At 44.9% G+C, this 17,467-nt stretch overlaps 1 protein-coding gene and 1 long non-coding RNA gene across 7 annotated transcripts in view; both read right to left on the bottom strand.

Moving 5' to 3' along the window:
• Positions 1-17,467, bottom strand: part of LOC142728935 (uncharacterized) — a 500,634-nt gene that overhangs the window by 204,686 nt on the left and 278,481 nt on the right. The window lies entirely within an intron of this gene.
• Positions 837-7,726, bottom strand: LOC142728930 (uncharacterized). Of its 2 annotated transcripts, XR_012877873.1 has the most exons (3): positions 7,399-7,726; positions 7,175-7,302; positions 837-1,663 (listed from the first exon to the last, which is right to left on the bottom strand). It is a non-coding gene; the product is annotated as an uncharacterized LOC142728930 (long non-coding RNA). The 2 variants fall into 2 exon arrangements; XR_012877872.1 differs by lacking the exon at positions 7,399-7,726 and having other exon boundaries at positions 7,175-7,370.

Genomic DNA, 17,467 nt, shown 5'->3' with positions numbered 1-17,467 from the left:
AAGGGTCATTGAAAGAGTGTGAAGGAAACAACAACCTGGCCCTACTGTCCCGGGTGGCATAACCTGGCACAGTAATGGTGAACCCATTATGGTATTTTGTTATGGTGTCCCCTCTCTTGTATGTATGCCACTGACCATGCGCATATGTACAGTTACCTTGTCTGTTATTTTCTGAGCCCATAAATGGGTTTTCTTGTTTAGCCAGGAAGCAGCCAGAGCAACTGATCAGTGCGTGGTCCAGGTGTCGGACCCCCACCGATCATATGCTTATGACCTATCCTGAGGTAGGTCATCAGTATGAAAAACCTGTCTGTGCCCGAACAACCCCTCTATGAGCCAGAGCGGAGAGCAAAACTTGGCTACTTTGTTCCAGAAACAGCGCCACACTTGTCCATGGGTTGTGTCTGGTACTGCAGCTCAGCTCTATTGAAGTGTATACTCTATTTACTGCAATACCACAATGAACCTGTGGACTTGTGTGCCACTGTTTTTTTTTTTATGATAGCAGCTATGTATTTCTAATCCTGCACAACCCCTTAAATGTGAATGAACATTGTATAAAACCACATAGGTATTTGCAGGGAAATGAGCAGCCGCCCTCAGCTTTCCACAGCGATAAAGACTTTCATAGGCTCCTTTATTTTGCTGAATATCACCCCCCTGCCCAATAACTGTGTGATAATAGCCACGATCAATGTGCGAGAAGCAGATAAAATAAAATATTAGATTTGTTTTTTAATAGTGATCTATATATGAAAAACACTTTACCACAAAGCCCTGAAAGCTCCGCTAGATACTAAACTCCACCACATGCTGAGAATAAGGACACATGAGACTTGTTATATGGAAGAAGAGTCATTTTATTATATGTATTTTTATATGTATATTATTAATGTAAAGGACATCCCTACACCTAACGCTGTTGATCCAGAAGAAGGCAAAAAACCCTGGACACGTTTGGCCAATTAGTATCACAGGGGGAAAATTCCTTCTTGACCCCAGAAAATGGCGATCAGTTATAAACCCTGGATCAAAGCCGCTAATACTATTACTAGATAATACAGGATCGTCTGGCCTAGATCTATCACCCTGACTGCTGGTTACTAAGGACTGTGAGTGGTTGTGGATGTCCTGACCTGTGTAACTGTGTTATATAATGGTGAGGTATTAGTGTATATATTATAGTGAGGTATTAGTGTATATATTATAGTGAGGTACTAGACATTATAATATAGTGAGGTTCTAGTGTATATATTATAGTGCGGTACTAGACATTATAATATAGTGAGGTACTAGTGTATATATTATAGTGCGGTACTAGACATTATAATATAGTGAGGTACTAGTGTATATATTATAGTGCGGTACTAGACATTATAATATAGTGAGGTACTAGTGTATATATTATAGTGCGGTACTAGACATTATAATATAGTGAGGTATAGCTCTTGCCACATTCAAAAAATTGGGTGTGGCTTAGCAAGAAGGGGCAGGGCCAACCCTGGCTGACAAATTTATATTAATTTATGCCAGAAATTGTCGTAAATTATAGTAAAAATAGACAGCAACCCGTAGCTGGCATAGATTTCAGATTGTAGCGCCCATCACACCTGTAGGGAGACGCCTTTTTAGTAAATTTGCCACATCTTGCTCCAGGGCTCTTCTGTCAGAAAAGTGACATATGAAAAGTCAGTATTAGTAAATCTGGGCCTTAGTATTTATATTATAGTGAGGTAATAGAATATAAATACTAATGTCTCACCATTATATTCTAGTACAGTATTAACATTTATATTAGGGCCTATTCACATCATGTTTTTTCCTTCCCTCGAAGGCATACGTCAGGTGGAGTCCCGTAGTATACCTCCGACAGAAGGCAGCAGCGTATCCCACTGTATAGATAGATATACAGTGGGATATGTCTCCCGAACTCACTGGGCACAGCACTACTTTAAGCGATGAGCCAGTTTAAGTCCCTGAAGTCACTGTTCATACATGGAAAGTGATGTCCGGGACTTTCAGTTATGGAGTCCATGGCAATAACATCGCAAGCACTCTGGCTGGAAAATCCTGTCTTGGGAACTCCCATTCCGTCACTGTTCATATAAAAACAATGAAGTTAGGAGCTTAAAAAAAACAAAATTCCACGGCCAGAGCGTGAGCAACTCTCTTGCCGGAGATTTCGCTCCTGAAGGCGTCCCTGACATCACTATCCATGTATGCGAGAGTGACGTCAGGAGCTTTAATACAGCCAGAGTGCCGGCAGCATTCTGGCCGGTAATTCCGCTTCTGTTAAAGCCCCTGACTACACTGTCCATAATGGACAAAGACATCAGAAGCTTTAAGAAACCGGAATCCATATCCAGAGCGGCGGCCATGCTTTGCCATGAAATCCACTCCTGGAGGAGTTCCTGAAGTCACTGTCCATATATAGGAAAGTGATGTCAGGAGCTATAGGATGCCGAATTCCTCGGCCAGATCGTCGACAACGCTCTGGAAAGGAATTCTGCTCCTGATAGAGCCCCTGATGTCACTGTTCATTAATGGACAGTGACATCAGGAGCTTTAAGACGCCGGAATCCCCAGCCAGATCATAGGCAAACCTCTGGCCGGAGATTTCGCTCCTAAAGGAGTCCATGACATCACTTTCCAAATATGAACAGTGACGTCAGGAGCTTCAAGAAGCTGAAATCCCTGCCAGAGCGACGACAGCGCTTTGGCTGGGGACTCTGCTTCTGAAAGAGTCCCTGACATCACTGTCCATACATGGAGAGTGATGTCAGGAGCTTTAGGATGTTGAATTCCTCTGCCAGATCGTCGACAAAGCACTGGCCAGGAATTTCGCTCCTGATAGAGCCCCTGATGTCACTGTCCATTAATGCACAGTGACGTCAGGAGCTTTAAGATGCCGGAATCCCCAGCCAGAGCATCGGCAATGCTCAGGCCAGTGATTCCGCTCCTAAAGTAGTCCAAGACGTCACTGTCCATGTATGGATAGTGATGTCAGGAGCTTCAAGAAGCCGAAATCCCAGCCACAGCGACGGCATCGTTCTGGCTAGGGATTCCACTCCTGGAAGAGTCCCTGACGTCACTGTCCATATATGGACAGTGATGTCAGGAGCTTTAGGATGCCGAATTCCTCGGCCAGATCGTCAACAACGCTCTGGAAAGGAATTCTGCTCCTGATAGAGCCCCTGATGTCACTGTTCATTAATAGACAGTGACATCAGGAGCTTTAAGACGCCGGAATCCCCAGCCAGATCATAGGCAAAACTCTGGCCGGAGATTTCACTCCTAAAGGAGTCCATGACATCACTGTCCAAATATGAACAGTGACGTCAGGAGCTTCAAGAAGCTGGAATCCCTGCCAGAGCGGCGACAACGCTTTGGCTGGGGACTCTGCTTCTGAAAGAGTCCCTGACATCACTGTCCATACATGGAGAGTGATGTCAGGAGCTTTAGGATGTTGAATTCCTCTGCCAGATCGTCGGCAAAGCATTGGACAGGAATTTCGCTCCTGATAGAGCCCCTGATGTCACTGTCCATTAATGTCCAGCGATGTCAGGAGCTTTAAGATGCCGGAATCCCCAGCCAGAGCATCAGAAATGCTCTGGCCAGTGATTCCACTCCTAAAGTAGTCCAAAACGTCACTGTCCATGTATGGACAGTGATGTCAGGAGCTTCAAGAAGCCGAAATCCCAGCCACAGCGACGGCATCATTCTGGCTAGGGATTCCGCTCCTGGACAGTGATGTCAGGAGCTTTAAGATGCCGAAATCCTTGGCCAGAGCGTTGACAATGCTCTGGCCGAGAATTCCGCTACTATTAAGTCCCTGATGTCACTGTACATATATGGACAGTGAAGTCTGGAGCTTTAAGAAGCCAGAATCCCTGGCAAGAGAGACAGCAACACTCTATCCAGAGATTTCCTTACAGGAGGTGCCCCTGATGTCACTGTGCATATATGGACAGTGAAGTCAGGAGCTTTAAGAAACCGGAATCCCTGGCCAGAGGAACGGCAATGCTCTGGCCAGAGATTCAGCTCCAGGAGGTGCCCCTGACGTCACTGCCCATGTCTGGAGTGATATTAGGAGCTTTAGGATGCCAAATTCTTCGGCCAGATCATCGGCAATGCACTGGCCAGGAATTCCGCTCCTGATAGAGCCCCTGATTTCACTGTCCATTAATGGACTCTGACGTCAGCAGGTTTAAGATGCCAGGAATCCTAGCCAGAGTGGCAGCATCATTCTGGCTAGGGATTCTGCTCCTGGAAGAGTCCCTGACATATGTGGACAGTGATGTCAGGAGATTTAAGATGACAAAATCCTCGGCCAGAGTGTCGGCAATGCTCTGGTCGGGAATTCGGCTACTATTAAGTCACTGACGTCACTGTATATATATGGACAGTGAAGTCAGGAGCTTTAAGAAGCCAGAATTTCTGGCAAGAGAGATGGCAACGCTCTGGCCAGAGATTTCCTTACAGGAGGTGCCCCTGACGTCACTGTCCATATATGGACAGTGAAGTCAAAAGCTTTAAGTAGCCGGAATACCTGGCCAGAGAGACGGCAACGCTCTGGCCAGAGATTCTGCTCCAGGAGTTGCTCCTTATGTCACTATCCATATATAGAGTGATGTCAGGAGCTTTAGTATGCCAAATTCCTCGGCCAGATCGTCAAAAACACTCTGGAAAGGAATTCCACTCCTGATAGAGCCCCTGATGTCACTGTTTATTAATGGACAGTGACGTCAGGAGATTTGAGATGCTGGAATCCCCAGCCAACGCATCTGTCCAGAGATTCTGCTCCTAAAGCAGTCCATGACGTCACTTTTCAAATATCAAAATTTACGTCAGGAGCTTCAAGAAGCCCGAATCCCGGCCAGAGCGGTGGCAACGCTCTGGCTGGGGATTCCGCTCCTGGAAGATTTCCTCACGTCACTGTCCATATATGGACAGTGATGTCAGGAGCTTCAAAAAGCCGTAATCCCGGCCAGAGCGGCAGCAATACTCTGTCTGGGGATTCTGCGCCTGAAGGAGTCCCTGACGTCACTGTCCATATATGGAGAGTAATCTCAGGAACTTTAGACTGCCAAATTCCTCGGCCATATTGTCGTCAACGCTCTGGAAAGGAATTCTGCTCCTGATGTCACTGTCCATTAATGGACAGTGATGTCAGGAGCTTTAATATGTCAGAATTACCAGTCAGAGCGGTGGCAACACTCTGACTAGGGATTCCGCTTTAGGCGGCAACGCTCTGGCCGGGATTTTCAATACTGTAGAGTCCCTGACGTCACTGTCCATATATCAACAGTATCGTCAGAAGCTTTAAGAAGCTGGAATCCCCGGCCACAGCGTTGTCAGCTCTCTAGCTGGGAATTCATTTATTGGTAGAACCCCTGACATCAATGTCCACATATGGACAGTGACATCAGGAGCTTTATGATGCCGGAATCCAAAGCCAGAGTATCGGCAATGCTCTGGTCGGAGATTCCGCTCCTGAAGTAGTCCATGACATCACTGTCGATATATGGACAGTGATGCCAGGAGCTTTAAGATGTCAGAATACCCTGTAAAAGTGTCAGAAAAGCTCTGACCAGACATTCCGCACCAGAAAGAGTCCATGACGTCATCATTCATATATGGACAATGACATCAGGAGCATTAAGATACCAGAATCCCCAGCCATAGAAGAGGCAACGCTCTGGCTGGGGATTTTGCTCCAGGACGAATCCATAACAACACTATCCATATATGGACAGTGATGTCAGGAGCTTAAAGATGGCAAAATTTCCAGCCAGAGCATCGGCAGTGTTCTGGTCGGAAATTTCACTCCTGAATGAGTCCATGACGTCACTATTCATAAATGAACAGTGGCGTCAGGAGCTTCAATATGCTGGAATTCCCGACTAGAGAAGCGGCAACACTCTGACCAGGGACTCCGCTATTGAAAGTGTCCCTGACGTCATTGTCTATATATGGATATTAATGTTAGGAGCTTGAAGATGTCGGAATCCGTGGTCGGGGATTTCTCTCCTGAAGAAGCCCCGACACGCGCGTCACCAAGAAGTGCTTCCGTGTGCCGTGCGCGATTTGCACGCACCCATTGACTTCAATGGGTGCGTGCTGCGCGAAAAACGGGCAAGTATAGGACATGTCGTGAGTTTTATTCAGCGCACATACGCTGTGTGAAAATCACTGACAGTCTCAGCGGCCCCATTCACTAACATAGGTCCCTGCGGTGCGCGTGAAAATCAGGCACGTATCACGGACGTATAACACTTTTGTGTGAATAAGGCCTAAGGGTAGTCTAGTCTGAGGTCTGTATTATAAAGTAGTCTGGTCTAGGGTCTAGGGATAGTCTGGTCTGGGGTCTGTATTTATGGGTGGTCTTGTCTGCAGTTTGTATTAGGAGGATAGTCTTGTCTGGGGTCATTATTTGGGGGAGTCTGGTTTGGGGTCTTTGTTTAGGGGAGTGTTCTCTGTGATCTATAGTAAGAGGATAGTCTGGTCTGGGGTGTGTAGTTAGGGGGGAGTCTGGTTTGGGGTCTTTATTTAGGGGTGTTCTCTGCTGTCTATAGTAAGAGGATAGTCTGGTCTGGGGTCTGTATTAATGGGATAGTCTGGTCTGGGGTCTGTAGTAAGAAAATAGTCTGGTCTGGGGTCTGTAGTTAGGGGTAGTTTGGTTTGGGATCTGTATTAATGGGATAATCCGGCCTGGGGTCTGTAGTAAGAGGATAGTCTGGTCTGGGGTCTGTAGTAAGAGGATAGTCTGGCCTGGGGTCTGTAGTAAGAGGATAGTCCGGCCTGAGGTCTGTAGTAAGAGGATTGTCTGGTCTGAGGTCTGTAGTAAGAGAATAGTCTGGTCTGGGTTCTGTAGTAAGAGGATAGTCTGGTCTGAGGTCTGTAGTAAGAGGATAGTCTGGTCTGGGGTCTGTAGTAAGAGGATAGTCTGGTCTGGGGTCTGTAGTAAGAGAATAGTCTGGTCTGGGTTCTGTAGTAAGAGGATAGTCTGGTCTGGGGTCTGTAGTAAGAGGATAGTCTGGTCTGAGGTCTGTAGTAAGAGAATAGTCTGGTCTGGGTTCTGTAGTAAGAGGATAGTCTGGTCTGGGGTCTGTAGTAAGAGGATAGTCTGGCAGTGTTAATATATTTTATATGTGAGGTGTTTGTGTTATTCTACCTAATGTTGATACAATAAAGTGCGGCTCCTCCTTCTGCGCCGGCGGCTGCGAATAATGGACGTTCAGGGAGGTGGAGCTTAATATATTCTGTCTTGATTCCTCGGCAAATATGATGATCGGAGCCGACCTGTAAACAACACAAAGCATGAAAAATCGTCCCAGATGCATTGTGATGTCACACTGGAGCCCAGGAGAATTGTGGGAAACAAAATGGTTGAATTACCTGTAGCAACCAATCACATTTCATGTTTCACGTTTTCAGTGCAGTGTAGGACATGAAAGCTGTACTCTGATTGGTTGCTGTGCTTAACTCCACCCCCTTATTGCTAGTACTAGGCCCAGTATGTTATAATAATAACAGACATATTAATGATGCTGATGATGATGATGATGATGATAAAATATACATATTTACTGGTGTAACAGGAGCATCTCTATATCGGTCGTGGGAAGTGCAGGAGAAAAGCGTTGGGCGCCATGGCAACTAATTATCTCTTATTTTCTCGCAGCCTCTTGGACATTGAAAGCAGCATCCTGATTGGTTTGTGCAGGTCACATGTCCTCTCTTTCATTGCTCTACTTCTGGGGCTGTCTGCATATGAAAACTTATAACCAACTGGTGCCCAGATAATGAAATAACCCCCTAATAATTACCCTCCGACACTCGGCTTCTGTGAATGTGGGGGTGACCCGGGGGGGGGGGGGGGCACAGCTTTATTAATTATAATAATTAACTAACATTTTGTTAATCTGATCAAAATATCAAAACTCTAAATGACATCAAACAGCGGTCAATGAAAACCCGTATGCCGCCCATCCCAAGGACATGGAGGTAAATACCCTCCTAATACCGCCAGCCGTGACCGACCATCATACAGTAAAATATACCATCAAGACACCGCCGCCGCCACGCCAAAAATAAAAGCGTGAGACAGAAAATCTCTGCATTTTAATATAATATTTTTCTTTTTTTATACACACAGAATATCACGCCAAAAACCACGAACCATGAACCGCGTCCACTGCAGGTTGTTTTTTGTTCTTTGTGTGGTTCCCATATATATTATTTAAAGAGACAGCGAAAGCAAAATTGAGCTGGATTCACACGAGCGTGTGTGTTGTTCCCGCGAAAAGAACGTGGCGTTTTGCGCGCACAAAAGGTACATAACAGCTCCGTGTCTCAGCAGCGTATGATGTGTGATTTTCACGCAGCCGCCATCATTATGACACTCTGTTTGTATGTTTGTAGCACGTGGTGCTTTTCTGTTTTCATTCATAGTTTTTACTGCTGTTGCGCGAATCACGCGCGTCACACGGACGTATATCACGTCCGTCTGAATAAGCCCTTAACCAAACAAGCGCACAGATAGATACATAAAATGACAGAATAAAACACCATCGCCGCACCATCGCGTTATCAGGTGTGGGGGGGGGGTACAGACAAAAGAGGTAGGTGAGAGGGGGAGGGAAGCTATATACTACCTCACCGCCATAACCACCCCCGTCCCTAACCATACCCCCCCCCTAGAATAGCTGACACTATGATAACAGAAAGGAGGGAGGGAAGACCCCTCCTAAACTACTGCCACTTATTATTAACCCTTAGCCAGCAACAGTCCCAGTCCCAGCGGCTAATACGCCTGTGAGCCTCCGAGGAATCTCCCTATAAATGAGTGTTGACAAAGTGTATGTTGCCCATAGCAACCAACACCAGCGCTGGACTCCTATTGGTTGCTATGGTAACACCAGCGCTGGACTCCTATTGGTTGCTATGGTAACACCAGCGCTGGACTCCTATTGGTTGCTATGGTAACACCAGCGCTGGACTCCTATTGGTTGCTATGGTAACACCAGTGCTGGACTGCTATTGGTTGCTATGGTTTGTCGTCCACACTGTATAATGTATCTATGCGCTGATCATACAGATTCTATTATATATGACGGGATTATTACATATTAATAACATACAGCCCGTTATTCAATGAGGGGATTCATTTACTACATGTTGTTCTATGTAATAAGCCCCTGTAATGTCCTTGGTGGGCACAATAGGGCAGCAATGCCCCCGACCAGGGCCGGACTGGGACTTCAAATCAGCCCTGGCATTATTAAGCAGACAGGCCCACCGCAGGCCATACGCAGTGCCGCATCTGCCATGAGGCCAGGTGAGCCGACGGCCTCAGGCGGCACCACCTACCCAAACAGGGGGGTCGGCATTTTCAGCCCGGTGGGGACTGGACCGGGGGGGAGGGGCCATGCAGACGCACATAGCAGACGTCCCGAGCGTCTGTAACACTCCTCCTCCTCTCTGACGCTGTACACAGCACATGCAGCCAGAGAGGAGCAAGTCTCCAGGAGGAGCGACGAGCAGCACGAGGTAAGTCCTGCCTTGCTGGGACCGGGACCCGTGACGTGAGTATACTGCAAGGGGGAGTCTGGGCATTTTACCGACAGCAGAGGGCTCTATGGGGCTGGAATAATCCACCCCATAGAGCCCTCACATCACTATAATGGAAGGATTAGTGTGGGTGGGGGAGGGTCTGAGCGTCTGTCTGACTTACTGCAGAGAGCTCTATAGGGGGGGGGGATTCTGTCCCCCCCCCTTTAGAGCAGTCAGTCAGATGCTCAGACCCCCCTAACCTTTCAGTATAGTAACTAGTCAGGGCTCTATGGTGGGGGGATAATTCCCCCCTATAGAGCCCTCTGCTGTCAGTAAAACGCCCAGACCCCCCCCCCCCTTGCAGTATACTCCTGGCTTTGTAGCTTTCCTGTGCTTAATTAGCATGGGAAAGCTACAAGCAGGGCTGTGACTGGTGAGTCTCACAGTCAGTCCCAGTGCACACTGTATGCAGCAGCTGCGGCAGCCAGTCTGACTGTGAGTTTCTGACCAGTCACCACCCACATGCAGCAGAGTCATTAAATAAACCCTCAATTACTATAGTTTCAGACACATTGACTATGACAGCTTCTATAGTGTAGTGGTTAGCTTGTCTGCCTTACACATGGATGGTTGTTGGTTCAAATCCCAGCTGGGGTATTTTATTATTATATTTTTTTAATATTAATATATTGTTTTTGGCTTTGTTCACACTAGCATTAATATACGTTTACCTCTCTTCCGTCAGAGGAAGAGAGGATCGATACGTTAAACGGAAAGCAACGGCTCCATTAGAATTACCATTGCTTTCAATGGTAATTCTTTTGTATCAGTTGCTTTCCGTTTGTCTCCGTTCGTTAGGTTTCCGTTCTTTTGAACGGAAATAAAAGTTCTGCAGACTGCACTTTTGTTTCTTTTAAAAAAAACGGAAACTTAGCGAACGGAGACAAACGGAAAGCAACTGATACATTAGAATTACCATTGAAAGCAATGGTAATTCTAATGGAGCCGTTGCTTTCCGTTTAACGTATTGATCCTCTCTTCCTCTGACGGAAAAGAGGTAAACGTATATTAATGCTAGTGTGAAAGAAGCCTTAGGGCCTGTTCACATCAGCGTTGGCTTTCCGTTCTGGGGTTCCGTCGGAGGTAACCCCGCAATGGAAAGTCAAACTGAAACCACAGTTCCGTTTCTGTCACCATTAGCGCAGTCGACTGCGCTATTGATTCTGTCACAAAAATGGAAACCTGCCGGAATAGTGACGAACGGAAACCATTAGCAATGTTTCCGTCACAATTGATTTCAATGGTGACTGAAACGGAAGCTGTGGTTTCAGTTTGACTTTCTGTTGCGGGGTTCACCCGACGGAAACCTCCCACGGAACCCCGGAAAGGAAAGCCAACGCTGATGTGAACAGGCCCTAATCCTTCCCCATAATCCTGCCCCCGCTAATTAAAATAAATATATTATATAATGTATATCGCACTGTATCCGTCAGGTCAGCGGGACTGACTGATTCAGTGTCAGCGAGTCCTGCAGGATCGAGCTGTTACCGATCACATCTAAGTTCATAACTTAGATGTGATCAGTAATAGGCGACCTAATGCATTCAGGTCTCAGCGCAATATACAGCTGCTCTGTATACAGGATACAAAGCAGCTGTATCTTAAAAAGTACAAATCATTTTCAATAAAAAGTAATTAAAATTTGCACCAATCGCATTAATAGATATCTTTATATATCATAGTGACATGTCCGAAGTTTTCATCTGTGGGGGACCGAGCACTGAGGCCCCCACCGATCGCTAAAACGAAGCAGCAGAAGTGCTCGGGTGAGCGCTGTGCCGCTTCATTTATGATCGACTTTCAGTCGAGTGAGTGGTGTACTGCTCCAAGGAAAGCCAAACAGAATTGAAGCGGCACACCGCTTACCCGAGCACTTCTGCTGCTTCGTTTTAGCGACTAGTGGGGGGGTCTCAGTGTTCGGACCCCACTGATCAAAACTTCTGACATGTCAAAAGTTTTTTAAAAAGTTGTTACACTTTAAAGAGAATCTTTCACCTGCCAACAGATTTGCATTTGAGTGCAGCATGTAATGGTCAGGGCTGCACAATCTCTGGGGCACTTTATATTTTTTTTCCTACCCTCTTTCCTTACTTAGATATCTGTGCTGTAATATTTGGCGCCCGATATTTAAATAACCCCATGAACTGCCAATGGGGCTGTAATTGGCAAGGGGGCGTGTAACATCGCTGTGACACTGCCCAATCCGCTACGGACAATGTCAACAGCAAGAGCTGGAGAGAGGAGATCATGTGCACGCATACGCTCTCACTCTTCAGCTCTCGGCAGGCAAGTACAAGACTGTGATCTCAGGTGAGAGATCAGTCTTGTCGTCCTTGTCTGCCGAGAGCTAAAGAGTGAGAGCGTGCGTGCGCGCACAGCTCCGATGCCATGAAACAGAAAAAGAAGAATTCACACTCTTCTTCTCCTCTTGTGTTCCTTAGTGGTGGCGGAGCTGCGCGCACGCGCTCTCTCTCCAGCTCTTGCTGTAACGCTGACCGTAGCTGATTGGACAGTGTCACAGCGATGTTACACGCCCCCTTGCCAATTACCTCCCCATTGACAGTTCATGGGGTTATTTAAATATCGGGCGCCAAATATTACAGCACCGATATCTAAATAACGAAGGAGGCTAAGAAAAAAATGTAAAGTGCCCCAGAGTTTGTGCGGCCCTCCCCATTACATGCTGAACTCAGCTGCACATGTATGGGGAGGTGAAAGGTTCTCTTTAAAAGAAAGGTGTTATAATTTTTATTTTTTTATTTGATATGTTTTATTTTATGGGCCTAATTTTTCTAATTATTTTAATATGTTCCCGAAGGTAGCTATTTATTCATATGTTTGTACGTCTGTGGGGGCAGTCATCTTTATTTTTCTTTTTCATACTGCTCATTTTTGTTTTGCAGGTTCCGCTGGACCATTTGGACTACGTCGTAGATTAGTTGGACTACTTCGCTGATTTCAGCTTTATTTATTTTTTTCTAATAAAATGGTTAAAGTGGATTCTGTGGAAGAGTTGTCATTTCAATAAAATAAATTTCTTTATGTCTCTGTTTTTTAATACTTCATTACCGCCTTAGTAATGGCTGCTGTCTGATTGAGAGCGTCCATTACTAAGAAGGGGCTTAGTGTTAGCCAGTAATAAGGCTAGCACTAACCCCTATTATTACCCGGAGTACTGGGAAGAGCTGGGTACGATCCAGCACCCGACCGTCTGAAGAGAAGGGCGGGTACTGGGGTGGCCGCAGGCTGGTACTATCAGGCTCGGAATGGCCAAAAACCATGGCCCTTCCCACCCTGGTAATGCTAGGCTGCTGCTGCTTTATTGTATCTGGCTGGTTATGAAAAATGGAGGGGATCTCACGTAATTTTTTTTCTATTATTTTTTTTTTTTAAAAGACGTAGGGTTCCCGCTATTTTTCACAACCAGCCAGATACAATAAAGCAGCTGCAGCCTAGCATCACCAGGGTGGGAAGGGCCTCGTTTTTTATCCCTTCCCAGCCTGGTAAAACCTGCTGCCTTACCGTCGCTTCAGATGGTCGGGTACTGGATCGTACTCCTCTCGCGGCAGTGAGAACCGGGGTAATAATAGGGGTTAGTGATAGCCTTTTTACTGGCTAACACGAAGCCCCTTCTTAGTAATGGACGCTCTCAATCAGACAACAGCCATTACCAAGGCCATAATAAAGTATTAAAAAAAACAGACATAAGAAAAACTTTTATTGGAATCTAAACTCCCCCTTGCAACCCTCTTTCACCATTTTTTTTTTTTTTAAAAAGTAGATCATCGGAGTAGTCCAATGAATCTACGACGTAGTCCAAACGCTCCAGTGGAACCTACCAAAAAAAGCAGTATAAAAATTTTAAAAACTTAAATTTGCCACAATAGTCACTCGATATAACTATACTGTAATCACTTATATGGTCTGCAGATATCTTGTGTATAACTGGCATCTACCTCTATAAGGTCACTATATGGTGGTAATATTGGTCTATATATAGTGTGATTTATTCACGAACAGTATGGTGGTTTTTTTCTGACACTATGTTGTAGTAATATGTGATCATGATTTGGTAGTTTTATTCAGTAACCGTATGGAAGTATTATTCAGTAACAGTATGGAGGTATTATTCAGTAACAGTATAAAGGTATTATTCAGTAACCGTATGGAAGTATTATTCAGTAACAGTATGGGGGTATTATTCAGTCACAGTATGGGGGTATTATTCAGTAACAGTATGGGGGTATTATTCAGTAACAGTATGGGGGTATTATTCAGTAACAGTATGGAGGTATTATTCAGTAACAGTATGGAGGTATTATTCAGTAACAGTATGGGGGTATTATTCAGTAACAGTATGGGGATATTATTCAGTAACAGTATGGGGGTATTATTCAGTAACAGTATGGGGGTATTATTCAGTAACAGTATGGAGGTATTATTCAGTAACAGTATGGAGGTATTATTCAGTAACAGTATGGGGATATTATTCAGTAACAGTATGGGGGTATTATTCAGTAACAGTATGGGGGTATTATTCAGTAACAGTATGGAGGTATTATTCAGTAACAGTATGGAGGTATTATTCAGTAACAGTATGGGGGTATTATTCAGTAACAGTATGGGGATATTATTCAGTAACAGTATTGCGGTATTATTCAATAACAGTATGGGGGTATTATTCAGTAACAGTATGGAGGTATTACTCAGTAACAGTATGGGGATATTATTCAGTAACAGTATGGGGGTATTATTCAGTAACAGTATGGAGGTATTATTCAGTATCAGTATGGGGGTATTATTCAGTAACAGTATGGAGGTATTATACAGTAACAGTATGGGGATATTATTCAGTAACAGTATGGGGGTATTATTCAGTAACAGTATGGGGTATTATTCCGTAACAGTATGGAGGTATTATTCAGTAACAGTATGGGGATATTATTCAGTAACAGTATGGGGGTATTATTCAGTAACAGTGTGGAGGTATTATTCAGTAACAGTATGGGGGTATTATTCAGTAACAGTATGGGGATATTATTCGGTAACAGTATGGGGGTATTATTCAGTAACAGTATGGAGGTATTATTCAGTAACTGTATGGGGATATTATTCAGTAACATTATGGAGGTATTATTCAGTAACAGTATGGGGGTATTATTCAGTATCAGTATGGGTGTATTATTCAGTAACAGTATGGAGGTATTATTCAGTAACAGTATGGAGGTATTATTCAGTAACAGCATGGGGGTATTATTCAGTAACAGTATGGAGGTATTATTCAGTAACAGTATGGAGGTATTATTCAGTAACAGTATGGGGGTATTATTCAGTAACAGTATGGGGATATTATTCAGTAACAGTATGGGGGTATTATTCAGTAACATTATGGGGGTATTATTCAGTAACAGTATGGAGGTATTATTCAGTAACAGTATGGAGGTATTATTCAGTAACAGTATGGGGATATTATTCAGTAACAGTATGGGGGTATTATTCAGTAACAGTATGGGGGTATTATTCAGTAACAGTATGGAGGTATTATTCAGTAACTGTATGGGGATATTATTCAGTAACAATATGGAGGTATTATTCAGTAACAGTATGGGGTATTATTCAGTAACAGTATGGAGGTATTATTCAGTAACAGTATGGGGATATTATTCAGTATCAGTATGGGGGTATTATTCAGTAACAGTATGGGGTATTATTCAGTAACAGTATGGGGGTATTATTTGTAATGTTGGTCTTACAATCTATGTAAATTACTGTGGTGGGGGAAGTGTGAGTGGCAGCGGATGATCAGGCTAAGAGACAGTCTGCAGAGTGGCATGTGATGCACTTTGACATGTAGGTGATACTTACGTGTGGTATGTGGGCCCATAACTTGTGTAGAGCCCAGGGCCAAAGAGCATATGAATCCACCACTGGCATCAAGTCAGCACAGGCCGACCACTAAAATACAGCTGGTAGAGCAAAGAAACCAGCCCAGGACGTGCCGCTTCAAAACAGCGCTAAGCGCGGCCCGTCCTGGACTGGCCTGAATGTAATTGCAGAGAGTGACGCCGCAAATGAGACTGGCTGCCGAGGAGAGATATGAGGCAGTGCAGACTGTACTATTTGCACCGCACTGATTGGCAGTAAGAATAATTCTTTAAATATTTTACATACTTCAAACAGCACTTTAAGGCTGTGTTCACACTGAGTTTTTTGCAGGAGGAAAATTCTGCCTCAAAATTCTGTTTGGGATTTCGAGGCAAATTTTGTCCTTCCTGCACGTCGTTTGCCGCGATTTTCACCGTGTTTTTCGTTCGCGGCCATTGAGTGCTACGGGCAAAAAACTCAGCGAAATACCCTTTCTCTTCCTCCCATTGATGTCAATGGGAGGTCAGAGGCGTAAACGCGCGAAGATAGGGCATGTCCCTTCTTTCTCGGGAGGCATTTTCGGCTTGTATTTGACGAGTTTTGGGTGGAGTGGTTTCCGCGCCAAAAAACTAGTAAAAATACTCCATGTGAACAGGGCCTAACGAATAAACATCAAATGCTTTCCTATTTAAAAAATGTATATATTGCGTGTTCGATGTGTAAAGCTAGGAATGAGAAAACTCTGATAGATTTTGGGGGGGGGGGGGGGCGCCTTTTTATAGTTCGCCTCAGGCGGCAGACATGCTAGGTTCACCCCTGGCCATACGCAGCCGCCAGTGCTGGGCTGGAGTACATGGGACCACCTTCCAGCTATACAGGACATGGGGAGATTTATTAATAGTCCTGATCGCTCCAACTCCAACCAATCCACTGCTTTCCCACCAGAATAACGGACATGCTCATTATTCTACAGGAGGGTTTTTTTTGCGGATCTTATTTCTGCTGCATGTGAATGGGGTATAAAATAGCCCACCCACTTGTAATGGATGCAGAATGTTAGTGGATATGAAAGGGATTTAGGTCTGGAATCAGGGACTTAGTCCTAATCAAATCCTGATTGCGTGATCATGGCCTAATACTGACGTATATAGATTGTAAATTATACCGGTATACAATGCTAAAATATCACCGTACTGGAACTAAATAGTATGATTTATATTTTATATTCAACCATAAACACTCTCACATGCTGGACACATGACGCACAGATGCAACCCACAAGGTGGACACATGCTGCATTCATGCCACTCACACCTAGGACACATGAGCACGCACACCACTCACACCTAGGACACGTGCGCACACACTCCACTCACACTTATGGCAAATACGCACGCACACCACTCATACTTATGACTAATGCACACGCACACCACACCACGCACACCTAAGGACACATGCACATTCACACCACTTACACCTAGAACACATTCCTAAATCACACCTAGGACACACGCGCACGCGCACTACTCACACATAGGATTTACTCTCCACTCTCGCCACTCACACCTAAGACATATGCCGCACGTTGTCTACCCACAACAAGGACACATGTTGAACACGTACTACTCACACCTGGCACAGATGCCGCACACATCACTCACATACTACACATACCACTCACACACTAGACACGTACAACACACTAGACACATACCGCACACACTACTTACACTAAACACATACCGCACACACCCCTTACACTAGACACATACCGCACACACTACTTACACTAGACACATACCGCACACACTACTTACACTAGACATATACCACACACACTACTTACACTAGACACATACCGCACACACTACTTGCACTAGACACATACCGCACACACTACTTACACTAGACACATACCGCACACACTACTTACACTAGACACATACTGCACACACTACTTACACTAGACACATACCACACACAC

Source organism: Rhinoderma darwinii, unplaced genomic scaffold, assembly GCF_050947455.1.
Source record: "Rhinoderma darwinii isolate aRhiDar2 unplaced genomic scaffold, aRhiDar2.hap1 Scaffold_70, whole genome shotgun sequence".
NCBI lineage: Eukaryota > Metazoa > Chordata > Amphibia > Anura > Rhinodermatidae > Rhinoderma > Rhinoderma darwinii.
The sequence above is the reverse complement of the archived record's forward strand: the minus strand, read 5'-3'. Positions and strand labels throughout refer to the sequence as shown.